Genomic DNA, 26,644 nt, shown 5'->3' with positions numbered 1-26,644 from the left:
TTTATAAAATAGATATGTTTTATTACAATTTTAAAAATAACACGTTAGGCTGAGCTCTCAGCAACTTCACAGCTGGATAATCCTTAAATATTACCTATCAAGTCATTGTACTGTTTCTGTCTCAGAAACTTAGATACCATCCAAAATTTCCTAATACGCTTGGTTTTGACTCTTACGATTTACAATGAGAAAAAAAGAATTTTACATGAGTTGAATGTTATTTGCTTTTGAGGCTTGAAATGCAAGTAACACTGAGCCTCATACAAACCTGATGATATGCTTTTACCCAAGAAATTTCAGATTTCAATGAAGACCCGCTGTTCTGACTCATGACACTGATGGGGAAGTGAGCATACCCAGACTGAATACTGTGACGGCTGCTGGTGTCGTGAACTCCGATCATGTTTTAAAAATGACTCTGGGGCTTGCAAGCTTTCAAGTTCCTTTTTATTTCCTTGCCATTTGTCAACCTGGAGCTTTTTTTCATTTTTTCCCCAAGGAAACCGAACTCTTAACTGAAGTCTGTCTCTGCATTCCTCAGGGGACCTTCACAATCTCTCAGCATCTCTATAGATAAATGGCAATCCTTTCTGGACATCAACAGTTGAGTTGTTGAGAATGGTCTGTATTCTCTCAGCAGATGTGGCAAAGAGGGCTGTACAGAAATGGAATTGCAATCCTTGAATTCCCAACGGATTAGTGGGAAAAATGAATTTTATATCTAATATTGCTCCAAATTCACTCCTTTATCTATTATGACGAACCATTCAAGAGAAGCATAGACTAGGCATATTTAAAGTGAGTGAGAATTTGGAGATTGTCAAGTATAACTCTCACTTTCAAATGGGGAAATTGAGGTTTTAGAATTTTAAATGACCCACCCAAGCCCAAGGTCATAGTCTTAACTCCTAATGTTTTTCCTGCCAATCCACAACAAAGTGGCCTTTACATTTTGTATTTGATTTTTATTCTCTCATTCCTTCTATTGTAATTCTCAATTACAGAGCTCTCTGCAGTCTTCCTCCATGTCCAGAGCATCCTGTATTTGCCATCTGATTCCATCCCTGAAAAAAAAACATCCTTTTGCCATCAGTAACTTTCAATGGAGGCTGCTCCTCAGATCAGCCAGAAAAATGTTCTCTGTGTAACGGATGTAGAATAATGGGGAGCCTGTTCTTTCCTGGAGGTTTCAAAGGCAACTTAATTACTGGCATCCTGCTGGGGATACATCCCCTGGTCCCTGAGCTCAGGATTCCACCTGGTGTGCTGTGACCCATGACGCGCTGCCGGCATTGATCCTTTTAACCCTGGACAAGGTCCTTGAGGACACACTTGAGGGAGGGAGTGGGTCTGGTGGTACATCCTGAAGTCCCCCCAGGGGGCAAGCACAATGAAGAACTCCTGGCTCTGGATCTGGAAGTGGCCTACACCTGTACATCTATTCAACAGCCAGCTGCCAAGACACTGCCCTCCTTCACCGATGGGGGCTCTGAGCTGCCGGACGACACTGTGTTCCAGGTGTCCAAGGACGAAGATGCAGCCACCAGTAGGGGTGTTCAGGGTTAGGGTCAGGGAGGCTGGGTGGGGGTTCCTGGCCAGCACAACTCCGCACAGCCCCATGTCTGCCTCTTCACAATGAGAGATGCTTGTCTTCAGAATCTGTCTTGTTAGTGGTGTCCCAGCAGCCTCAAGGGTAACTGTTAATACTCTAACAACACACGCACATTCTCATAATTATTTTGAAATACTTAATGAAAAGCCAGGGGAGTGGGCTCTACATCCATTCGCATTTTCCCCAAGACATTTATTTAAGTATTCTTTTTGCCCTTCAAATCTTTGCTCTAATCCCATTTCTGTTGAAGATTTCCTGGCTAACCCCGTTGAAAATGGCGGCACTCATTGTCCACCTTCCTTGCTTTTTATTTCTCCATAGCATTTGCCGTCTTCTAAGTTACTAGATGGCTTTCTCTTTATCCTGCTGATTCCCTGTCTTCCCCCACTAGAAGGCAAACTCTTTTAGAGTAGAGATTTTGTCTGTTTTGCTCACAGATGTTGTCTCCATCTCTGCCTAGAACAGTTCCTGGCACAGGTCCACTGCCCAAGGATTTTCTTTCTGTGGACCCTTTCTTGATTGGCCCTCTCTGCTCCTCTGAAGTCCAGCAGGGCCTCTGTTGCCAAGGCTGCCTCCTTCAGTGTCAGCCCTTGTTGCTGGAAATCAAGGATACAGATTTTACTTGTAAGGGGGTGTATTAGTCTGTTTTCATGCTGCTGATAAAGACATGCCTGAGACTGGATAATTTATAAAGAAAAAGAGGTTTAATGGACTCACAGTTCCATGTGCCTGGAGAGGCCTCACAATCATGGCAGGAGGTGAAAGGCACGTTGTACATGGTGGCAGACAAGAGGGAATGAGAGCCAAGCAAAAAGAGAAACCCCTTGTAAAACCATCAGATCTCATGAGAGTTATTCACTACCATGAGAACAGTATTGGGAAAAACCACCCCATGATTCAATTATCTCCTACTGAGTCCTTCCCATAACATGTGGGAATTGAGGCTATAATTCAAGATGCAATTTGGGTGGGGATACAACCGAACCATATCAGAGGCAGATCTGTATTTTTGCGGACACTTTCTGGGACCTACCATCACTGGCCCATTTCTTCACCCCTCCCCCACGCACTTCATGGATCTTCTCTTTGCCTCTTCCTGTTAGAAACTGCCAGATCTCAGGGGCTTGCTGTGGGCAGCCCTTTAACTATTTTGGAGTCTGAAGATTATATGAATTACTGCAAATGGGGTGCCTGGCTCCCCCGCCCCCAACCACTGCCCCCGTTCTTTTGCTGTCTCAGCCTTTTTAAAGGAGATGGGTTAGCACTGGACCAACGAAGCCCTTGCCCTGGGCCCAGCCTCAGATCTCCCTTTACCCCGTGCTTTGGAAGGCCTCCCTTGAACTTTTTAAGTCCTTCTGAGGGCCTGGTACAATTAGGACTGTCAGTGCTCCCCAAGTGGGATGCCCCAGCCCAGACCCAGACCCATGTGGTCCCCAGTCTTCATTTCTCCCCTTCGAGATGACCATTGACCCTCTACCCCAAACATGGGGTCAACTGGATATCCCAAGGAACTCTGGAATTCACGTCTATGGGGCCCTGCTAGAGACTGGTGTTGGGTCCCCATTTGAGGTGGGTGCCCTGGCAAACAGTATAGGCCCCCCAGGATTGGGCCTGAGAATGGTGCTGGCTTGTTGAATGGGGTGACTCTCACATTGAACACAAAATGACTTCAGGGTTTTGGCTACCAGCAGCTCATCACTGACCCTTGGCCTTGAGCCACCAGTGTGGACCTGTGTCCATCTGTGTTTTGACTGTGGTGCCACCTCTTGTCTTGAGGGTGGCAGGTGTGCTAGCAGGTGTCCTTTACCCTGTGCCCTCCTGTGCCCCAGCCTCTGGCATCCAGGGCAATAGCTGCCATCACTGAACACCAATGGACCTTCCAATCAACGTCCTCTCTTGTCTCCCATGGTGACATGGTGCCCTGCCAGTCAGTATTAAGCTGTGCCTGATGAGGGAGGAATGTTTCTTGCAGGAGTGAGACTGCTTTTCTTTCCTTGTGCACAGACCCTTTGCCTACCCTCCCTGCTATTGGCGGCATGCGGAAGGCAGGGATTCAGTCAAAATCAAAAGTGCTTCCATTGTAGGAATGCAGTGGTTACCAGCTCAAGAGGCCAAGAGAAAATGCGTCTGGATGGTGGGTGGTTTGATGTTTATACTATAAAATTCGGAATGGTAAACAACAGAATCAGAAAACGAATACTGTACAGGCTCACATTTCCCTGCATCCTCTGGGGAATGCTTGCATCCACGAAGCACAGTAACAACCTTTGAGAGTCCCGGGAAGCCAGGGTGGATGGATGATGTGGCGGCACGGGGAATAATTCAACCAGCATCACAAACATACTGTCAGGGAACTGCAGAGGCAAGAAGACCTACACCGCATAATGCGAGCAGGCTCTGAAGAGCTGCCTTGTGGTTAATTACAACACTGCTGCTGTGTTCTTCTCGGTGAGAGATGCAATCAACCAGGAACGGCGCACTGGACAATAAAATGCGTGAAGAGATGGCTCCTGTGTTTGAATAGAAAGAGATGTTGCTTAGATGCTACAAAGAATCCTCACAGGTACCAGCTGGAAAATAAACAATAGGCAAATGACTCTTCTGTACCCATCCTCATTAATAACTCTGGACCTCACATGAGTCCATTCATTTCAAAATCTCTTTTATTTTTTTGAGACAGGAGCTCATTCTCACCTGGAGTGCAGAAGTGTAGTGGTGCGATCACAGCTCTCTGTAACTTCCACCTCCAGGGCTCCAGCGATCCTCCTACCTTGGCCTCCTGAGTAGCTGGGACTACAGGCGTATACTACCACTCCTAGCTAATTTTTGTATATTTTTTGGTAGAGACAGGGTTTTGCCATGTTACCCAGGCTGGTCTTGAACTCCTGGGCTCTAGCAATCTGCCTGCCTTGGCCTCTCAAAGTGCTGAGATTACAGATGTGAGCCACTGTGCTTAGCCTCAAAACATTTTTTTTTTGAGATGGAGTCTTGTACTATCACCCAGGCTGGAGTACAGTGGCACAATCTCGGCTCACTGCAACCTCCACCTCCCAGGTTCAAGCGATTCTCCTGCTTCAGCCTCCCAAGTAGCTGGGATTACAGGTGTGCACCACCATGCCTGGATAATTTCTGTATTTTTAGTAGAGATGGGGTTTCACCATGTTGGCCAGGCTGGTCTCGATCTCCTGACCTCCGATGATCTTCCCGTCTCAGCCTCCCAAAGTGCTGGGATCACAGGCATGAGCCACTGCTCCTGGCCAAAATATATTTTTTAATCAAATTATTTTATAGACAGGGGCCCTGCAGTCCTGAGAAGGAGTATATCTTGGCTTATGCAGCAAGAATGTGTATTGCTTCTGATTTCTTAGCTGTACAATGATTTGTTTCCATTTCAGAGGAAGTCATTGGCCACAGGACAGTTTTTGTCTCGAGTGCTAATGGATGATGTGGTGAAATTCAGTGGTAAGATGGATTGCTCTGGCAGATTGGAACAGGCAGATTCTAAGACCACAATATTAAGCTTATTGGATGTTCTTCCTGTGACGTGTATTAAAAATGGAAAAGAGATGAGGTCTTTCTTATTTTAGGTCATGATGGGTTAAGGCACCACAATATTAGACTGTGTTCTCCCTGTGAAGAGAGTTAGATCCTTAGTCATGCCCAGGAACTTCTAGACCTGAGGACTTTAAGTGTCTTTCCTGTCAGCAGTGCCTTTGGCCCGGGGAAAACCAAACAAACAAACAAAAACAGGCTAAAGAAAGCTGCTGAAAGCATCTGATATTCCATTGGAATCGATATCTTTGATTCCTGGACTCACTAACCCTGCACCCTCAATCTCTTTCTGGCTCCTTTATTTCTGGAAAAATGTTTCCATCATGCTGTCATTAGTACTTACCATGCTGTCATGTACTTACCAATACAAGGCACTAACCTTTCTTGAGGATTTATTTACTTATTTAAAGACAAGGTCTCACTCTGTTGCCGAAGCTGGGGTGCAGTGACATGACCACGGTTCACTTCAACCTCCACCCCTCCCAGCTCAGATGATCCTCCCACCTCAGCCTCCTGTGTAGACGGGACTACAGGCATGTGCACGTGCCACCATGCTCTGCTCACATCTTAATTTTTTTTGTAGAGACAGGGTCTCACCATATTGTGCAGGCTGATCTTGAACTCCTGGGCTCAAGTGATCCTCCCACCTTAGCCTCCCAAAGTGTTGGGAATACAGGCATAAGCCACCATGCGCAGCCCTTCTTGAGATTTCAAATGTGCCAGCCACTGTTCTAAGTCTGTCATGAGTTATACTTCTAAAATTGCATAGATATAAGGGTTAAATTTTATAATTATTCCTATTAACAGATAAAGTCCCCAACCAGAAGTCAAGGTTTCATGGCTAGTGACAGAAATGCAAGACAGTGTGATGACAGAGCCTGCTTTGTGTGTGTGTGTGTGTGTGTGTGTGTGTGTGTGTGTAAGACAGAGTCTCACTCTCACCCAGGTCTGGGGTACAGTGATGCTGTCTCACTCACTGCAACATCTGCCTCCTAAGTTCAAGTGCTTTTCCTGCCTCAGCCTCCCGAGCAGCTGGGATTACAGGTGTGCACCACCACACCAGGCTACATTTTATATTTTTTGTAGCGACGGGGTTTCACCATGTTGGCCAGGCTGGTCTCGATCTCCTGACCTCAGACGATCCACCAACCTCGGCCTCCCAAGTACTGGATTACAGGCATGAGCCACTGTCCCTGCCCAGAGCCTGCTTTCACAGATGCAATACTGGTAGAGCAAGAGCTTGTGACATGAAGAATTCATTTCTTTCCTATGTATAGTAACATGGACAGACTTGTTCCTGCTAGACCCTATTCTTGGATGGCGGTATCTCATTGTGGAAAAGCAATTCTTTTCATGATGTGTGTAACCCAAATGCTGCCAATACTCACCAGCCTGTGGCTACAAAGAAGCCACGACAACATCAGTAAGCCCAGTTCTTATTCCTGCTCCCACCTGCTGAGGCGGGGCCTCTTGCCCTCCTGCAAACATGCACACGAGTATTTCCATTCAAACCTGAGATTCTCGCAAGTGCCAACAGCTTACTGTCAGCTCCTCTCGCCACGCTGCTGCAGTCTACTCCCCTCTAGCTTGCAGCAGCTAACCCTGGGCCCTTTGCATGTCCTTGCAAGAGTCTCTCACTATTGACCTTGCCGAATGAAGGTGCTTTCTCAATGATGGTTACAACCATGCTAAGGGTGCTTTCTCCCAGTAATCCCAAATGCAACTATCCTTGAGACAGGAGCCATGTCGGGTTCCACAGAGCTAGCAGTAGTTTCGATAATTCTCTCCTCAAAATTGTGTGTCAACCTCTCAGCATCCCAGTGCTTTGATGCTGGGATCCACCATCTCACTGAGTTTCGCATGAAACCCATTTCTTCAGCTCTCATTCCTCCTTCGTGGGATTTCCAAACCAGCCCAACGGGGCAAGGAGGGAGACAGCACCCCGTCCTTTCCACTGTACTGATTGCATCCCATCTCTCCTTTCCGACCCCCAAGTATTCCTCCTTCCACCCACCTATGCATATCAATTCATGCACACAGATGCAGAGGAGTAAACATCACCCAGATAAAAGCCAAACTGTTATTCTTGGTTTGGGTGCAGCCAGGACACCCTGATCCATGTTTTCTGCAAATTGGATGGGAAAGTTTGTCTTCTAAAGCTGCCTGGGAGAGGTGGGAAATTAACTCCATCGTCAGAGCCTCAGAGAAAACATAGAGCCAGCATCCTCCTTAGCCCTTCCAAGCAGGTAGCTGAAGAAACTCTAACTTGAACCATTATCACAGATTAAAAACTGAATAGATTGAATTTTGCTTTGAATGTTTTACTGTCTCAAAACTCACCTTCAGGCTGAAGAATAAAAATGACAAAAATGACATATGAAGATCATTAAAAAGGAAAAACCTTTGTCTCACTGTATTGCCCAGGCTGATCATGAACTCCTGGGCTCAAGTGATCCTCCCACCTCAGCCTCCCAAAGTGTTGGGAATACAGGCATGAGCCACCATGCTCAGCCTTTCTTGAGATTTCAAATGTGCCATCCACTGTTCTAAGTCTGTCATGAGTTATACTTGTTAAATCACATAGATCTAAGATCTAAACCAAATCCAAATAATAAAATTAAAATGCAACTTCCCATTTTGCAGCACGCATCTACCTTAAAGCGAGGGCCTGTCCATACTTACAGACGCCCCGCACTGGGTTAGAAGCGGTTTCACTTCATCGGTTGCTCCCCACAGGGTCTTCTCGCTGTGGAAAGCAGAAGTTCATGGGATTAAAATAGATCTCATTGTGTATGCAAGAGTAACACTGCCAGCCGAGAGCCTCTTCCTGTTACTCCACTTCTTCAATTCTAAGTTTGGCCCCTTCCACCCTGACTTTCCGGTTTTTTTGTTTTTGTTTTTTGTGTTTTTTATTTTATTTTTTTGAGATGGAGTCTTGTTCTGCTGTCAGACTGGAGAGCAGTGGTGCGATCTTGCGATCTTGGCTCACTGCAACCTCTGCCTCCTGCGATCAAGCCATTCCCCTGCCTCAGTCACCTGAGTAATTGGGACTATGGGCACTGCCACCATGCCTGGCTAATTTTTATGTTTTAGTAGAGACGGGGTTTCACCGTGTTGGCCAGGATGGTCTCAATCTCCTGACCTAGTGATTCTCTCGCCTCAGCCTCCCAAAGTGCTGGGATTATAGGCGTGAGCCACTGTGCCCTGCCACCACCCCTACTTTCTATGCACTCTCTTAGGAACCCTGACTTGGGTTGGGGGGAAGCCATGAAGTGTTTGCTGAAGCAGCGGGTCACTTTGTGTGTTGTAAATTCTGTAACAAATTCTGGAAGGAGGCCTTGTGTCAGAGAAAGAACCAGCTGGGAAGGTCTGACCTTCTCCACAACTCACCTTCACCAGGGCACCTGCTACCTTGAGTCGGTCCCCTCCGAGGGCAGAACTGAAAGTCTCATGGGACTGAAATGCAAAGAGAAAGCCGCCCTGGTTTTCTTTGGTTGTTTCTGATTTTTCTTTCTTCTTGCTCTTCATCACCTCCTAAAGGCACAGAAAGGGGCCATTTTTCTGGCCTACTTAATTCTCACTCCTGTCCCTAATCAGAAACAAGAACAGAGAATTGCTGAAAGCTCTACTTGAGCTAAAACCAGGCTTCAGCATTCACTTCACCTGAGCGACATCAGAAATGAGGACTTTCAGGCTCCCTCCAGGCCTACCGATTCAGAAGCTGCATTTTAGCAAGATCCTGGCTGGATTTTATGCACAGTAAAGCTTGAGAAAGAAGGCTTTAAAAACAAACTGAGCAATACAACCTCTTTTTTGGGAGGGGTGGAGTTCAACAGCAGAGTAAAGTGACCAAAGTTAACAACAATGTATTGTATATTTCAAAGTAGCTAGAAGAGAGAACATGAAATGTTCCCCAGCACATAGAAATGATACTCCGGGTGATGGAGACCCCAAATGCCCTGACTTGATCATTACACATTTAATGCATGTAACAAAATAGCACATGTACTCCATAAATATGTAAAATATCATATATTCTTTTTCTAAAAAAATGAACCGAGGGCCTTAAAAAGGAACAGAATAATGGCATTTGCAGCAACCTGGATGGAATTGGAGACTATTATTCTAGGTGAAGTAACTCAGGAATGGAAAACCAACTATGGTACGTTCTCACTTATAAATGGGAGCTAAGCTATGGGGATGCAAAGGCGTAAGAATGGTACAATGGACTTTCGGGCCTCAGGGGAAAGGGCAGGACGGGGGTGAGGAATAATAGACTAGAAATTGGGTACAGTGTACCCTGCTTGGGTGATGAGGGCGCCAAAATTTCAGAAACTAAAGAACTTATGCGTGTAACCAAACACCATCTGGTCTCCCAAAACCTATTCAAATTTTTAAAAAATTACTTTCCTAAAATAAAGGATATTTTTTCAAGAAGTGGCTTCTCCATCTTGTGGCCCTTTGATTGTGATAGCTCTGAAAGCTTTGAAAAGCTTGCAAATACCCGAATTCAGGAATAAATCACCTCCGAGACCCTCACCCTGACTTGAGCATTAAACATTTGGGTAATGAAGGCAGGGTACTTCCAGCAACTCCAGGACTTCCCATTCTGAAGCAGTGCTTCTTAAACTGGACTCTGAGGACACACTCTTAACGTCACTCAAGTTCTCTACAAAATTCTTAAGTTTTGTGTTTCCATCTCTAAAGATAATCAAAATAATTGATATGATCAAAAACCAACCAAAAAATGGAACTGAGGCTGTGAGCTCCTGTGTGAAATTTTGGGTCGCAGCGCCACCTTGCGATCACTTTAGTATTTTTCGCTGAGCTTTGCGGTGGACGAGCGGCGTGAGACATAACAGCAATCAGTTCATTCCTCCCTCTAGGAAACAGACCGCCCTTGTGCTAGTGCGCAGAGGCCTTGGACTGCGGCCTCTCTGGGCCACACTGTCAATTGAAGAGATATGGGCCCTCTTCCAAGGACGCCTTCTATCCAAGCTTAGAAGAATGGCTCATAGGCTAAGTCACTTTCTGCATCAGCGACAGCAACAGATCTCAAAGAATGTCTGCTCCCATCACGATTGTTCATAGAATTTATAAAGCCATTAAAGCTCAGAGGCACAAAGCATGGCTTCAAAGATCATCTAGATGAGTGAGCTCCACCTTTCAAGAATGAGGATCGCTTTATGATAATGGTTGGTATTTACTGCATATATATATATCTGAGACAGAATCCTGCTCCGTCTTCCAGGCTGGAGTGCAGTTGCAGTGGCGCGATCTTGGCCCACTGCAACCTCGATCTCCCGAGTTCAAGTGATTCTTCTGCCTTAGCCTCTTGAGTAGCCGGGGCTACAGGCGCGACACCACGGCCAGCTAATTTTTGTATTATTATTATTTTTTTTCAGTAGAGACAGGGTTTCATCATGTTGACCAGGATGGTCTCGATCTCTTGACCTCATGATCTGCTCACCTCAGCCTCCCAAAGTGCTGGGATTACAGGTATGAGCCACCGTGCCCGGCCTTTACTGCATATTTATTGTGTCCCAAGCACTGTTCTAAGCACCTCCACATACATAGTCATTTGAACCTTAGAACAACCTGAGATCAAAATAGTGATCTCTATTTTGCAGACTCCCATGTGGCATCATTTTGTTTGTAGTATTTGTTGGTTAGGAAAATCTACACTAAGAAGAAACTATTACCATAAATTAAGTAACTCTTGAAAATGAATTTGCATTGAATTAAATCCAGTAACATCCAATAACATCTATAGATATTCAGGGAAGGGTAGTAGAGGGATATAAATTATGTTATCTACCAAGCCTCAGACCATGGTTGTGGCATAGATAGACTTGGGGTCTCGTGAAACAGCTCCAAAGCTCTCCAAGGTATTCTTAGCCCGCAATCTGGTAACCCCCGGTGTAGAAGCACACCCTGAGTGCTTTATAAATGGCACACCATACAATCCTGAACACACCTGACTTTATCTGGTCTCTGATGACTAGTGGGATCAGGCTACCTTGGCCTTGGATGGGAGATTGTGGGGAAGTTGCAGATAAGGAAACTGACTTCAGAAAGTATTATAGTTGTTCTTCTAGCTTGAAAAAGCTACACTATAGAGAAAAAGAGTCCGTGGGCAGTGTCTCCTTTTCATTCTTCAACCTATACAACCTAGGAAGGTTAATTTTCCTAAAACACAGTTTTATTTGGGTGATTTTCCCCCTCAAAATGATCCCCAGCTCTGCCTGGCTGCTTATGTAACATCAAGCCACTGTCATCTCCAAAGCAATTTGGTGTCCAAATTGAATATCAACCAACTTGTTTGCTGTTACTCCGTGGATTTCCCTTATGCTCCGCCTAGACTACGTGTGTGACAAGAAGAGTGCTGGCCTTGGAGAAGACTTGGAGAGAAGCCACCTAGTGCTTGGGAAGTAGCACCTGGGTTAAGTCACTAGGAGTGTGGAGTTAGGTCCTATCCAGACACAGGAAGGCAGTTCTGGTGAGCCACAGAGTAGAACGGCCTTCTTTCAAGACAGAGCGCAAGTTCACTGTGAGAGATATGGCTATTGAGGTGACCAGGCCAGTGCATATGCTGGCGGTGTTCTCTCCTGGAGGCCCTCACGGGATGAAATGGCATCATCAGAAGGCTGCTTGGTCAGCATGTGTCCTGGCCATTTCTGGTTTCTGGCTACCTAGTGTCAATCTTTTCTTCTGAAAAGTACACCATTTCCTTTTTTTTTGTGGGGGGTGGGGGTTGGAGTCTCACTCTGTCACCCAGGCAGGAGTGCAGTGGCACAATCTCGGCTCACTGCGGCCTCCGTCTCCCGCGTTCAAGTGATTCTCTTGCCTCAGGCTCCTGAATAGCTGGGATTACAGGCGCATGCCACCATGCCCCGCTAAGTTTTGTATTTTTAGTATGTACAGGGTTTCACCATATTGGCCAGGCTGGTCCTAAACTCCTGACCTCAAGTGATCCACCTGCCCCATCCTCCCAAAGTGCTGGGATTACAGGTGCGAGTCACCACACCCAACTAATTTTTGTATTTTTAGTAGAGACAGATTTCCCCATCTTGGCCAGGCTAGTCTCGAACTCCTGTCCTCAAGTGATCCGCCCACCTTGGCCTCCCAAAGTGTTGGGATTATAGGTGTGAGCCATCATGCCCGGCTCATCATTTTCTTTTGAGACCTTCTTTCTTCCCAGGGCTATGGTCTGGGAGAGAGTGACCAAGATACCTGTACTCTCTAGTTCATGGGTGGAGGTAGTACAAGCTAGGACAATTGCATACTCTCTTTCTAGTATTTGGATCTTGACCAGAGGATCAAAGAAGCAGAAAATAATTCTATTTCATCCTAGCAGTTGTGCCCTCGCCTTATGACCCTGCTTTTTACACTTGCTAGTGGTCCTGGAATCCATCCCCGAGAAATATCCTGGTTCCTGCCTGTTTCGAAGCCTCTACCCTCTTACTGATTCTATGAGCCCTGATGTCCTTTCCCCTCCAAAAAATTTTTTTTGAATAAGTTGACCTACTAGTCAGTTATTACTAGGATAATATTGCAGATAAATCTCAGTAGTTAAGCAAAAAAAAAAAAAAAAATTGTATTTTTCTAACTCACAGTTCTATTGTTCAACCAGGGTGGGTCTGCCTCAGACTTCAGGTCTGGTTTAAGTCTGTGGTCTATATTTCACATTCAAAGATAGCAATTACTCAGGGTATGCTCATCTCACGATAAACAGAAGAGGCCAAAGAAAACCACACAAGCACATTTAAAATCTCAGGTTGGGGCCGGGTGCAGTGACTCACGCCTGTGATCCCAGCACTTTGGGAGGTCGAGGTAGGTGGATCGCTTGAGATCAGGAATTTAAGACCAGCCTGGCCAACGTGATGAAACCCCATCTTTACTAAAAATACAAAAATTAGACAGGTGTAGTGGCGCATGCCTGTAATCTCAGCTACCCAGGAGGCTGAGGCATGATAATTGCTTGAACCTGGGAGGCGGAGGCTGCAGTGAGTGGAGATTGCACCACTGCTCTCCAACCTGCGTGACAGAACGAGACTCTCTCAAAAAAAAAAAAAAAAAAATCGGTTGGGCATCATGCATGTTGTCGTACATTCTGTTGGCCAAAGCAAGTCACCCAGTGAGACTCAAACTCAATTGTGTGGAGATGCATGCTACCCACCCTACAGGCAGGTGACGCAAAGTCACCATGTAAAGGCCACAGCTGTGTGATGATACTGTGCGGAGACAGTGCAAAACTGGGACCGTAACCTACCCTGGTGAACCAGAAAATAATAAAACAGTAACAAAGTTAACGTCAACATAGTCACATTTATCTGTTTTTCCTGTATGGTGTGTGCTTTCCAATCTTGTGTGGGCGGATCATGAGGTCAAGAGATCAAGACCGTCTTGGCCAACGTGGTGAAACCCTGTTCCTACTAAAAATACAAAAAAATTAGCTGGGTGTGGTGGTGGGCGCCTGCAGTCCCAGTTACTCGGGAGGCTGAGGCAGGAGAATCATTTGAACCCGGGAGGCAGAGGTTGCAGTGAGTCGGGATCACGCCACTGCACTCCTGCCTAGGCAACAGAGCAAGATTCTGTCTCAAAAAAATAAAGAAAGAAAGAAAGAAAGAAAGAAAGAAAGAAAGAAAAAGAAATGCTCCTGTGACCCAGGGTCATCAGGAAGATGTTCAGCTTTGTTTTGTTTTTCACACTGAACTCTTTAGTCCAGGGTATGACTGAAGCTAGGATCTAATTTTGAGCTTTTGCTAATGCCTGATTAATTGCCCCAGTATTATTATTTTTGAATAATTCATCCTGTTTCCACTGACCTGCAATATCACCTTTGCCATCTGTCAAGTTTCTATAAATGACGGAAAGTCTTCCTGGACGTCTGTTTGCATTTCATGGTTCTATTTGTCAATCTCTGTGCTGATCCCACGCTTCTTAATTATTTACCAGTCTCCGTTTAAAATCAAACTCATCCAGTTCCACAACATACACTAAAAATACCAATCAATATTTTGTTTTGAACTACTTTGAATTAAGGAATTATATGAGAGGAAGAAAAGTATTCCAGGTAATCAATTTTTCATGAAGAACATCGAATAGTTCTCCATTTATGTCAGTCTCTTTAATTACATTTGTTAACATTTTATACTTTTCTTTTTAAGATCAGGCACATCATTTGTCAGATTTATTCCAAGATATCTTATGTTTTTGCTATTACAAGTTATATAAGTGTGATCTTTTACAAGTTATATTTTCTCACTATTTGTTGCAGTGTTTAGAATACTATCAATTTTTGCATATTGATCTCAAAGCCGTATCAGAATATCATACTACCTTATCATAACAGCAGACATTCATATAACTCTCTCCATGTGTCAGGCACTGTTCTAGGCATTTTGCCATTCAATCTCACAATGATCCAGTGAGGCAGCTCTTATTATTATAACTATTTATAGATGAGGAAACTGAAGTCCAAAGAAGTGCAGAGAGCTTAAGTAGATTCCAGCATGAGTGGTGAAGCCAGGATTCCAACTCGTTCTCCAACATCCAGGGCTATACCCACACTACTGCATTTACTTCTTACTCTTCGTAAGCTCTGTTACTAATTCTGATAATATGCCTGTCTATTCTCAGGTTTTCCATGCAGACAACAGTGATAATAAATACTTTAAAAATCAGCTAGCAAACAAACACATGGTCAATGCCATAGTAAAGTGTGTAGGATGTGTGTCTGTGGAGGGTGTGTATGGGGTGTGTATTGTGAGGTATGTGGAGTGTGTGTATGTGAGTGTAGAGTGTGTGTGGAGTGTATGTATGGGTGTGAGGGGGTGTCTGCATGTAGTGTGTGTATGTGTGTGTGATTTTTATGTGTGAATGTGTTTGAGTGTGTATGTGTGTGTGGATGTGGATGGATGTATGTGTGTGGATGTGGATGGATGTATGTGTGTGGATGTGGATGTTTAGGGTCTGTGTATGTGTGTTTGGGGTGTGTGTGGAGTGTGTGTGTATATGTGGTGTGTGTATATGTTTGGGGTGTGTATGTAGATGTGTGTATGAATGTGTATGTAGAGTATGTGTGTGAAGTGTGTGTATATATGTTTGGAGTGTGTATATGTATATTTGGGTGTGCATGTATGGAGTGTGTATGTGTACAGTGTGTGTGGAGTGTGTGTATGTTGGTGTATGTGTATGGAGTATGTGTGTGGAGTGTGTGTGTGTATGTTTGGGTGTGCATAGTGTATGTGCATGTGTGTGTATGTTTGGGTGTGTGTGCATGTTGAGTGTGTGTGTATGTGTATGTTTCTGGAGGTTTGTGTGTGGAGTGTTTGTGTATGGGTGTGTTGTGTATGTTTGGGGTGTGTGCATATGGAGCATGTGGGGAGTGTATGTGTAGAGTGTGTGGAGTATGTATGTATGGAGTGTGTGCATGTGTATGTATGTTTGGGTGTGTGTGGAGTGTGTGTGTGTTTGGGGTGTGTGTAATGTGTGCATGTATATGTTTGTGTGTGTGTGTAGACTGTGTGTATGTGTATGCTTGGGGTCTGTGTGGAGTGTGTGTGTATGGGTGTGTGTGTGGAATGTGTGTGTATGCTTGGGGTGTATGTGTAGAGTGTGCATATGTTTGGGATGTGTGTATAAAGTGTGTGCATGGAGTGTGTGTGTAGATTGTGTATGTAATATGTGTATAGTGTGTGTAGTATGTGCATATGTGTGTATGGGTGTGTGTAGTGTGTGTATGTTTTAGGGTGTGTGTATGGAGTGTATATGTGGAGTATGTGCATGTGTGTATGTCTGGGTGTGTGTGTGGAGTGCATGTGTGCACGTGTTTGTATGTTTGGGTGTGTGTGTAGTGTGTGCATGTGTGTGTATATTTGGGGTGTGTGTGAAGTGTGTGTATGTGTATGTTTGGGGTGTGTGTGGAGTGTGTGTGTAGAGTGTGTGTATGGGAGTTGTGTGTGTGTGGAGTGTGTGCGTGTGTGTATGTTTAGGGTGTGTGTGTGGAGTGTGTGTATATGTTTGGGGTGTGTGTATAAACTATGTATGTGTTTGGGATGTGGGTGGAGTGTGTGTGCATGTGTGTGTATGTTTGGGTGTGTGTGTGTGGTGTGTGTGTAGTTTATGCATGCATGTTTATATTTAGGTGTGTGTGTGTGGAATGTGTGTGTATGTTTGGGTGTGTGTGTAGTGTGTGCATGTGTGTGAATATTTGGGTGTGTGTGTGTGAAGTGTGTGTGTATGTGCACGTTTGGGTGTATGTGGAGTGTGTGTGCTTGTGTGTGTATGTTTGGGTTGTGTGTGTGTGTGGATTGGGAACGTTATGAAGAGCACCATTCTCAAAGCACATGGAATTTGGGAGCCCTGGGGATTGCGGGTCTACTTTCTAAGCAGCAAGGAATGTTATGCATTTCAGCCGTGGCTGAAATGTGCATCCTCAGAGAGGGCCTGCAGGCTCCAGGGAGGCTTGCACAAGGAGTGAGGCCTGGGCCAAGCCCAACAGAGAGTGTCAAATAACAGGCCTGCCCCTTCCCACTCTCCACCCCCAGACTTGGGCTGAATCAAAGGGCCATTCAAGCCCCTCCCTTACACAGGCCGAGGCCAACGGCAGGCCATCCCCTGAGGCTGAAATGCAGCAATCCCACGGGCTTCTGCTCCAAACAGGCTTGTATTTGAAACCACAATATACTTGGCTCTAGTTTTACACACATTACTTTCCTGGTGCTGGGAAAAAAAAAAAAAAAAGGAATTAGAAGAATGAAAGGGAGAGTTCTTGGGAGATGGGGAATTCTTTTTCCAGTCTAGTGAATGCGGTTAATAAGTGAAAAAACTACTCTCCGTAAAGGGTCTTTGGAAGGGTTACCAGGACACGACAATTAAAAACAAATTAAAAGGCTGTATCATTCACTCAGCCTCAATCGCCTCCCACAGCCCTGAGGGAAATGAATCTGCTTCAGTGCATTGCCTCCTGGGACACCAGTCCATTGGAGAGGGAACTGCTGCTCCTGAATGGTGTCGGGTGGGAGTAGGGACACCTGCGTATGTTTCTCTGTGGCGTCCCAAATGCTCCTTCATGAATTGAGGAATTGACTGGACGATAATCCCCCCAGACCCCACTACAAATTCGATTTTTGTTCACCTGTTTCAAATGAATGTTTTTTAGTGCTTTGTATAGTGTAAAAAAAACAACCACCAATAAACTCAGGGGTTGGGTCACCTTGGATGAGTCACTTGAATCTCTGTGGCTCTCAGTTTCTTCCTGTAAAATGAAAGTGTAAAACTAGATCAGTGGTTTTCAAACAGTGCTCTCCTGAGTCCTCCCTGAAGCTGGAACAAGTAGGAGGAAGAGAAAAGGAAAAATTCACTGAGCAATTGAGCCCATGTTTGCGTCTGTCATCTCTGACTTCAGACCATTTTCAATACAACCTGGTTGAGCAGTTAACCCTAACAAACCTGGTTCTGGGATTGCTAACTCTCAAGAATTCCAGGTGACTCCCAAAGCAGGAGCCACAGTCTCTGCCTTGGCTCATATTGCCATGTTTTGGAAGGTGTGGAAACTTCCTGCCTTCCAAATGACATAGCATCATGTCATTCTCAAGGAGACTGAGGCAGACTTATAACAACCCACGTGGATTGAGAAGGGGGCCCCTGTGACCTGTGTTGAAACCCACAGATACACACTGTATTTTCACAAATACATGTGAGATTTTCCATGAGATTATGCAAGAATTTCCCTGTGAAACCTTTCTTGAGTCCCAAAATTGGGTAGTAATGAAATGGGAGAGTTCCCTCACCCCTCTCGCAGGACGTGCAACAGGGGGGTGGCTTGTCTGTTCGGTCACGGCCACCGCTCAGACCCCTTACGGGAGCAGGAGCATGCAGACCGGCAGGTGCAGGAGCCCAAGTGGGCACGTGCTACAATGTGCTCTTTTAGCCTAGCCGTCTGCGAACGGCTTGAGTGTTAACAAGCAAAGGCAGAGGGCCACTGTGACAGCCTCTGTATTCCAAGCTCTTGTCCAGCATCCTAGAAGAATCAGGTCACACATGGACTTGAAGGAGAAATGTGGGGGTTTTCTTGAATGGTGGAGGTGGCTCTCAGCAGGATGGAGGGGGACCACGAAGGGAGGTGGAGTGGGAAGCTGATCATCCCCTGGAGTTTGGCCATCTGGCAGCTGATCTCCTCTAACCGCCCCCAGCCAAACTCTCGGTGTTCAGACATTCCTCCTCTTTTCTCTTTCTCTGCTGAGCCATTCTGCCATTTGTCTGCTTGTCTCCTTGTCTGCTCACCTGCTTCTGGATCCTGGGGTTTGGGGTCTATATGGGTACAGGATAGGTGGGCATGGGGGGCCAAAAGGCAACTTTTTGCACGCAAAAACAGAAATGGCTGTCCCTGTTTAGGGCTGCGGGTCTTTTGCAGGTGGGGCCTTTGCCAGGGAACCGCCCTCTTCTACCCAGTATTTCCCTGTCTCCTGTCATATCAATGAGGCTTTTCCTGTTTTCTAAAACACTTCAGTTATTTACTAGTATAGAACTTAAAATCATTAGTGTTGTTGCTTGTTAACTTCCCCTATGAGTCCTCTCCCTTGTCTTGAGGTCAGAAACCATGGCTTTTCACTGTGAATCCCTGGACCTGGCAAAGTCCTTGCCCTGCAGAAGTGACTATGTTTCCCAAAAATAGAAACAGCAATATTTCCAGTTTCACATGTTCTTCCACAAACTTTCCATTTCCCATCATGAGGCAGAATCTAGTTCTCTTCTCCCGAGACCCAGGACTGGGGAAGGGCTGACTCCGTGACTGTCTCAATAATTGGAATGCTACAGAATCCTTGACTTCCAAGGCTACATTACAAAAAGCAATTAGGATTCTGCCTGCTGCTCTCTCCCTAGGGATGTTCGACCCTGAAACCAGCCACTGGGTTATGAGGAAGCCTCAACTAGCTCACGTGGAGGGTGAAAGATGCCCCCAGCCAACAGCCAGCTTCACCCACCAGATAGATGAGTGAATGAATGAGCCTTCAGTTGATCCCACCCTCCAGTTCTCAAGTCTTCCAGCTGAAGCCTCAGACATTGCAGAGCAGAGATGGGGTATCCTTGGTATGCCATGGCCAAGTCTTGACCCACAGAGTCTGTGAGCGTAATAAATGGAGTGCACCACTAATCACTGGGGTTATTTGTTATGAATCCATAATAACTGTCACAGTGGTGGATGACAGACACTGAATGCATTAATGAATGGTTGGCCACGGGCTCCCGCAAATTCCTGAACCCACCTTGGAGGTAGAAAAGATAAGAGTTATCCTGGGATATGGATGGAAGGGTATTGTGTTTTTCTAAAGTTTTAAGCCAAAAATACTTACAAATGTTCAATAGTACAGTAGAAAAGATTCTTTTAAAAATCAGGGTTCTTTGCTGGGTGTAGTGGCTCAGGTCTGTAATCCCAGCACTTTGGGAGGTTGAGGCAGGCAGATCACCTGAGGCCAGGAGTTCGAGACCAGCCTGGCCAATGTGGTGAAACCTCATCTCTACTAAAAATACAAAAATTATAAGCACCTGCTACCACCCAGTTGAAATTAGCTGGGCATGGTGGCGGGTGTCTATAATTCCAGCTACTTGTGAGGCCGAGGCAGAAGAATTGCTTGAACCGGAGAGGCAGAGGTTGCAGTGAGCCGAGAATGCGCGATTGCACTCCAGCCTGGGTGACCAGAGTGAAACTCCATCTCAAAAACAAAAAAAGAAAGAAAAATCAGGTTCTATTCAGCCATGAAAAGACATGGAGGAAACTTAAATGCATATTACTGAGTGAAAGAAGCCAATCTGAAAAGGCTACACACTGTATGATTCCAACTATATGACATTCTGGAAAAAGCAAAACTATGGAGGCAGTGAAAATGTCAGTGGTTGCCAGGGGCCAGGCAGGGAGGAGAGGAACAGCTGGTGCCACATGGTGGCAGGAGAGAGAGAGAGAGAGAGAGAGAGAGAGAGAGAGAGAGAGAGAGAGAGAGAAGGGGAAGGTGCCACATTCTTTTAAACAACCAGATGTCATGAGAATTCTATCATGAGACAGCACTAGGGGAATTATGTTACACTACTAGAAACCGTCTCCATGATCCAATCACTTCCAACCAGGCCCTACCTTCAACGCTAGACATTATAACTCAATGTGAGAGAGAAAGAGAAAGAGAAGGAGAAGGTGCCTCACACTTTTAAACAACCAGATCTCATGAGAACTCTATCATGAAAAACCACTTGGGAGATGGTGCTAAGCCATTAGAAACCAATCCCCCACATAATCCAGTCTCCTACCAGGCCCCACCTCCAACACTAGGGATTACAAGTCAACGTGAGATTTGGGCGGGGCCCAGAGCCCCACCGTATCACTGATAGATTAATAAACTATTGAATTGTGTTTTAATAGCATTTTTAGTTTATCAAAGTTTTATATGTACAAAGTTTAACAAGTCAAATGGTTTCAGGCCAAGCATAGTGGCTCACACCTGTAATCCCAGCACTTTGGGAGGCTGAAGTGGGTAGATCACCTGAGGTCAGCAGTTTGAGATCAGCCTGGTCAACTTAGTGAAACCCTGTCTCTGTTAAAAATACAAAAATTAGCCAGGCATGGTGGCATGTGCCTGTAGTCCCAGCTACTAACTACTTGGAAGGCTGAGGCAGGAGTATGGCTTGAACCTGGTGGGTGGAGGTTGCAGGGAGCTGAGATTGTGCCACTGCTCTCTGGCCTGGGCAACAGAGCAAGACTCTGTCTTGAAACAAAACAAAACAAAAAAATTGTTTTGTAATGCTTTGTCTTTTTTTTTTTTTTTTTTTTTTTGGCAAGCCTCACTGTGTCACTCAGGCTGGAGTGCAGTGGTGTGAACATGGCTCATTGCAGCCTCTACCACCCAGGCTCAAGTGATCCTCCCACCTCAGTCTCCTAAGTAGCTAGGACTATAGGTGCGTACCACCAGGCTGGTTAATTTTTGTATTTTTTGTAGAGATGAGGTCTCGTTATATTACCCAGGCTGGTCTTGAACTCTTAGGCTCAAGCAATCCATTCACTTCAGCCTCCCAAAGTGCTGGGACTGCAGGTGAAAGCCACTGCGTCTAGCCAAGGTTTCTACTGAAAGCTAGCAGACCTCTACATGCTCTTTTCCATCTAATTTTCTCTCCACAGAGGCAATTACTTTCTTTTTTATAGCTGTTCCTTCTGGAGTTTGCCCCCATATTTCTAAATTATATGCTTATATCACTATTTTACATATTCTCATCCATTACAAACATTTTTAAACTTCATAAGATTAGTGTAAGCATTATAAGAAATTAATTCAGGTTGGGCATGGTGGCTCACACCTGTAATCCCAGCACTGTGGGAGTCCAAGGGAGTGGATCACCTGAGGTCAGGAGTTCGAGACCAGCATGGCCAACATGGTGAAACCCCGTTTCTATTAAAAATACAAAAATTAACTGGGCATGGTGGCGTGAGCCTGTAACCTCAGCTACTCGGGAGGCTGAGGCAGAGAATTGCTTGAACCCAGGAGGCTAAGGTTGCAGTGAGCCAAGATTGTACCACTTCATTCCAGCCTGGGTGACAGAGTGAGACTCCGTTTCAAAAAATATAAAATAAAATAAAATAAAATAAAATAAAATAAAATAAATAAATAAATAAATAAAACAAAAGGAATTAATTTGTTAAAAATAAGTACTTCTAACAGTGCCTGGCACTACTGTTGTTACATTGACTTTTCAGTTATTATTATCTGTCTTTCTATTATAAAAGAATTATGATTCAGTTGTTACAAAACACCATTTACACATCTTTCCCCAAACATCTCTCCTGCCATCTGACACTATATCTCTATCACAAATTTTTAAGATTAATATTTAGTGTTTACATAACTCTGATTTTAAAAATATCTATAGCTGAGCCACATAGAATATTATGATTATATTTTCTTTCCTTTTCAATTATTTGTTTTCACTGGAGTTTATCATCTCATTTTTTTCTTGTTGCTTAGTTTTCAATGTACAACAATCCCCCTTTATCTGTGGTTTCACTTTCTGTGGTTTCAGTTACCACATGTTCAACTCCAAAAATATTAAGTGGAAAATTTAAGAAATAAAAAATTTAGGCCAGGCATGGGGTTCACACCTGTAATCCCAACACTTTGGGAGGTTGAGGATGGTGGATCACCTGAGGTCAAGAGTTTGAGACCAGCCTGACCAACTTGGTGAAACCCTGTCTCTACTAAAAATACAAAAATTAGCCTGTTGTGGCACACACCTGTAGTCCCGGGAGGCTGAGACAGGAGAATCACTTGAACCCAAGAGGCAGAGGTTGCAGTGAGCCGAGATCACACCGCTGCACTCCAGCCTGGGCGACAGAGCGAGACTCCATCTCAAAAAAAAAAAAAAATTATCCACAAGATCTGTGCTCCCTGCTCATTGGTTACTTAACAGCCATCTTGGTTATCAGATCAACTATTGTGGTATCACAGTGCTTGTGTTCAAGTAACCCTTATTTTACTTAATAATGGCCCCAAGAGTACTATGCTTAATTAAATTTTATCATAGGTCTGTACTATAGGAAAAAACATAGTATATGTAGGGCTCAGACTATCTGTGGTTTCAGGCATCCACTGGGGGTCTGAGAACATATCCCCACGGATAGGAGGAGACTTCTTACCTCTTTAAGAGGTAAGAGACTTCTTACCTTTACTGAAATCATCCCAAACCCTGCATCAGAGATGTAAATCTCTCCATATGTTCTGCCAGTGTAAATCTTTTTTTGGAAGAGATCCTTCCTGCAGCTCTCTCTCCTCCTGCTGCAATCTGGACTGGCTGCTCTCAAAATCTGCTGCCCAGCTGTCACCCTGGGATTTCCTTTTCTTAACCTCAAAATTCCTTTCAGTTCTCCTCTGTATTGCATCCCTTTTTTTTTTTTTTTTTTTTGGTCCCATGACACCCTGTTTCTCATTTCACACTTTCATTTTGGGTGAGCACATCCTCCTGCAGCTTCCAGATCATGAGTATCTGCACAATTCTTTCAACCTCATATATGATTGATATTGGACTAGCTTTAGGGTTCTAAATTGAAAATATTTTTCCTTAGAAATTTGAAGGTGTTGCTCTTCTAGCTTCCAGTGCAGCCATTGGGAAGTCTGGTGTTTTATCTTTTTAATGAGGCATACTATTTCCTTTCTGAATGCATTTAGAATCTTTTTTGTCCTTGGAATTCCAATGTTTTATGATAATGTATCTTGGTGTGGGACTTTATAAACTCATTATGCAGGAGACTCTATGAGGCCTCTCAATATGAAAACTCATGTCTTTCAGCTCTGAAGAATTTTCTTTTCTTTTTTCTTTTGAGACAGTCTCCCTCTGTCGCCCAGGCTGGAGTGCAGTGGTGCGATCTCGGCTCACTACAACCTCTGCCTCTTGGGTTCAAGTGATTGTCCTGTTTCGGCCTCCTGAGTAGCTGGGATTACAGGTGCACACCGCCATGCCCAGCTAATTTTTGTATTTTTAGTGTGTGTGGGGAGTGTTGGTTCATCATGTTGGCCAGGCTGGTCTCGAACTCCTGACCTCAGGCGATACACCAGCCTTGGCCCCCAAAGTGTTGGGATTACAGGCATAGCCACTGTGCCTAATCTGAAGAATTTTCTTGAATTATTTTTTGAATAGTTTCAACCCTTATATTTTCTCTGTTCTCTCTTTCTGGAACTCTTATTTTATTTGAATATTATAGTTCTTCATCAGGTCTTTAATTTTTTCTATATTTTCCATCTCCGAAATTTTTTTTTACTTTCCCAAACTCTGAAAGAGTTTATATAAAATTGGTGCTATTTCTCACGGGGTATTTTCGTATATTTTCCATTTCTGAATTTTTCTTTTTACTTTCCCAAACTTTATCTTCTGACATTTTTACTGTATTTTGTATGTCTGCTGCTGTAGTTTTAATTTCCAAGAGCTCAAATTTTGGTCTTTCAATGAGCTTTCATCTAACTTTCTAATTTCCTTCATTTTTTTCCCTCAGAACACATCAATTATAGCTTTTTGAAATTTTCTTCTGCTTTTTAAAAAATTACTTCTGCTTCTACTGAGCTCTTTTTAAAATCTTATTTGTTTTTATCTCAGTTTTCTTATTAGAAAGTTTCTCAGATGTTTGTTCGTCCTTGACTCGTTTCCCATATTTAAAAGTGAAGCACTAAAAAGCTGATTGCATGTTGTGTAGTGTGTGTGTGTGCATACGTGTGTGTGTGTGTGTGCATGTGCATACATGGTGGTGTTGAGGGCTGGAGGGAGTTTTCCAATGGATGAACTTTCCTTTACAGTGATCTTTCTGGGATGTTTCACTGGGAAACGTCCATTTTGTAGTTTCTTTGAGTCCTTTCTCTTAAGCTAGACAGTTTCCTCAAGTCCTTTCTCATTTGAGAATTATAAACCTGACTGCCAGCATTCTGAGACTGGAGTGGAGGGAAGGGGATGAGGGCCCAGAGTTCAGGATGTAGAACTCCAGTTGATCCCCAGTTTTCTGTATGGTGCCCTGCCCTGATGCCGCTGAAGCTGGAGTCTCTCTGGCCAACCAACCCTTTTTGGGGGGTCAACTCTGAACTTCTGAGACTGGAGATAGCAGTTGGCAGGTCTGGGGGCATCTATGCACCTCCGTGCAGGCTTGTAATCAGTCTTCTGCTCTCAGCCTCACTTGCAGCCCTGGGACCATCAACTCCTGAGTCTTTCTGAGGTTCTGTGTCTCAAATCATCCTACTGCAGGCTGCCCCGAACTGGCTCCTGCTTCTTTGGTCAGCTAAGCTGGTAATCACTTGTCCTGTATGCTCTCCAGCTTCCAGAATATTTCCTTTTCCTTTCTACTTTCTTTTCTCTTTGTCCTTGTGAATTAATATCTTTTTTTTTTAAACGACTCACTGTTATTTTGATGTGACTGGTGAAGCTGAGGGCAAAACTGTAAATGATGTTTTATTTTATTATTTATTTGTATTTTTTTTTCAGTCAGAGCCTTGCTATGTCACCCAGGCTGGCGTACAATGGTGCCATCTCAGCTTACTGCCCTCCAGGTTCAAGCAATTCTTGTGCTTCAGTCTCCTGAGTAGCTGGGATTACAGGCATGCACCACCATGCCCAGATAGTTTTTGTATTTTTAGTGGAGACAGGGTTTCACTATGTTACCCAGGCTGGTCTTGAACTCCTGAGCTCAAGTGATCTGCCTGCCTTAGCCTCCCAAAGTGCAGGTATTACAGGCATGAGCCACCGCGCCCATTCCGATGTTTTTAATTTACCAAATTTAATGGGTCTTTTGGGTGATGGAATTCAAGTAATGTAATGATAACATATAAACTGAGCTGCACTAATTTAATTCTAATTAGACCCAGGTGACAGAGCACATGCCTGTAGTCCCAGCTGCTCAGGAGGCTGAGGCAGGAGGGTTGCTTGAGCCCAGGAGTTCAAGGCTGTAATGTGCTTGATCACTGCTGTGAATATCTACTATACTCCAGCCTGGGCAGCACAGCAAGACCCTGTTTCTAAGACAGATAGATAAATAAATAACAAATAAATAAATCTAGCTGGACACAGTCTTAACTTTTAAAATTTTCTTGGGATGCAAAATTTGGTTGTTATTATAGGATTTTAAGTTTCCATAAGTGTTCTATTTGTGTTAAGTATTTAGATTAGAAAAAAGGAAAGCTGGCGTGATGCCAGTTAGAATGGCGATCATTAAAAAATCTGGAGACAATAGATGCTGGAGAGGATGTGGAGAAACAGGAATACTTTTATACTGTTGGTGGGAGTATAAATTAGTTCAACCATTGTGGAAGACAGTGTGGCAATTCCTCAAGGACCTAGAAATAGAAATTCCATTTGACCCAGCAATCCCATTACTGGGTACATATCCAAAGGATTATAAATCATACTATTATAAAGACACATGCACACATATGTTCATTGTGGCACTGTTTACAATAGCAAAGACCTGGAACCAACCCAACTGCCCATCGATGATAGACTGGACAAGGAAAATACTATGCAGCCATCAAAAATGATGAGTTCTTGTCCTTTGTAGGGACATGGATGAATCTGGAAACCATCATTCTCAGCAAACTGACACAAGAACAGAAAATCAAACACTGCATGTTCTCACTCATAGGCTGGTGTTGAACAATGAGAACACATGGACACAGGGAGGGGAGCATCACACACTGGGGTCTGTTGTGGGGGAATAAAGGAGGGACAGCGGGGGATAGGGAGGTTGGGGAAGGATACCATGGGGAGAAATGCCAGATACAGGTGACAGGGGAATGGAGGCAGCAAACCACACTGCCGTGTATGTACCTATGCAACAATCCTGCATGATCTGCACATGTACCCCAGAACCTAAAGTACAATAATATATATATATTAAAGAAAGAAAAAAAGGAAAGCTGAAAAATCAATAAACCTGAAGGAATTAGAAAACAAACAGAAAATTTT

General features: G+C 44.4%; 2 long non-coding RNA genes across 2 annotated transcripts; both read right to left on the bottom strand.

Moving 5' to 3' along the window:
- Nucleotides 1-2,294: 2,294 nt before the first annotated feature.
- LOC135270626 (uncharacterized) lies at nucleotides 2,295-22,991 on the bottom strand. Its single transcript, XR_010338767.1, has 2 exons — nucleotides 22,872-22,991; nucleotides 2,295-7,910 (listed from the first exon to the last, which is right to left on the bottom strand). It is a non-coding gene; the product is annotated as an uncharacterized LOC135270626 (long non-coding RNA).
- LOC135270628 (uncharacterized) lies at nucleotides 16,867-19,881 on the bottom strand. Its single transcript, XR_010338769.1, has 2 exons — nucleotides 19,525-19,881; nucleotides 16,867-17,426 (listed from the first exon to the last, which is right to left on the bottom strand). It is a non-coding gene; the product is annotated as an uncharacterized LOC135270628 (long non-coding RNA).
- Nucleotides 22,992-26,644: the final 3,653 nt, after the last annotated feature.

This window comes from Aotus nancymaae, unplaced genomic scaffold (assembly GCF_030222135.1).
Source record: "Aotus nancymaae isolate 86718 unplaced genomic scaffold, 86718_ANA_hifiasm-v0.15.2.pri h1tg000006l, whole genome shotgun sequence".
Classification (NCBI taxonomy): domain Eukaryota; kingdom Metazoa; phylum Chordata; class Mammalia; order Primates; family Aotidae; genus Aotus; species Aotus nancymaae.
Note: the sequence above shows the minus strand (reverse complement) of the source record. Positions and strands in the feature narration are given on the sequence as shown.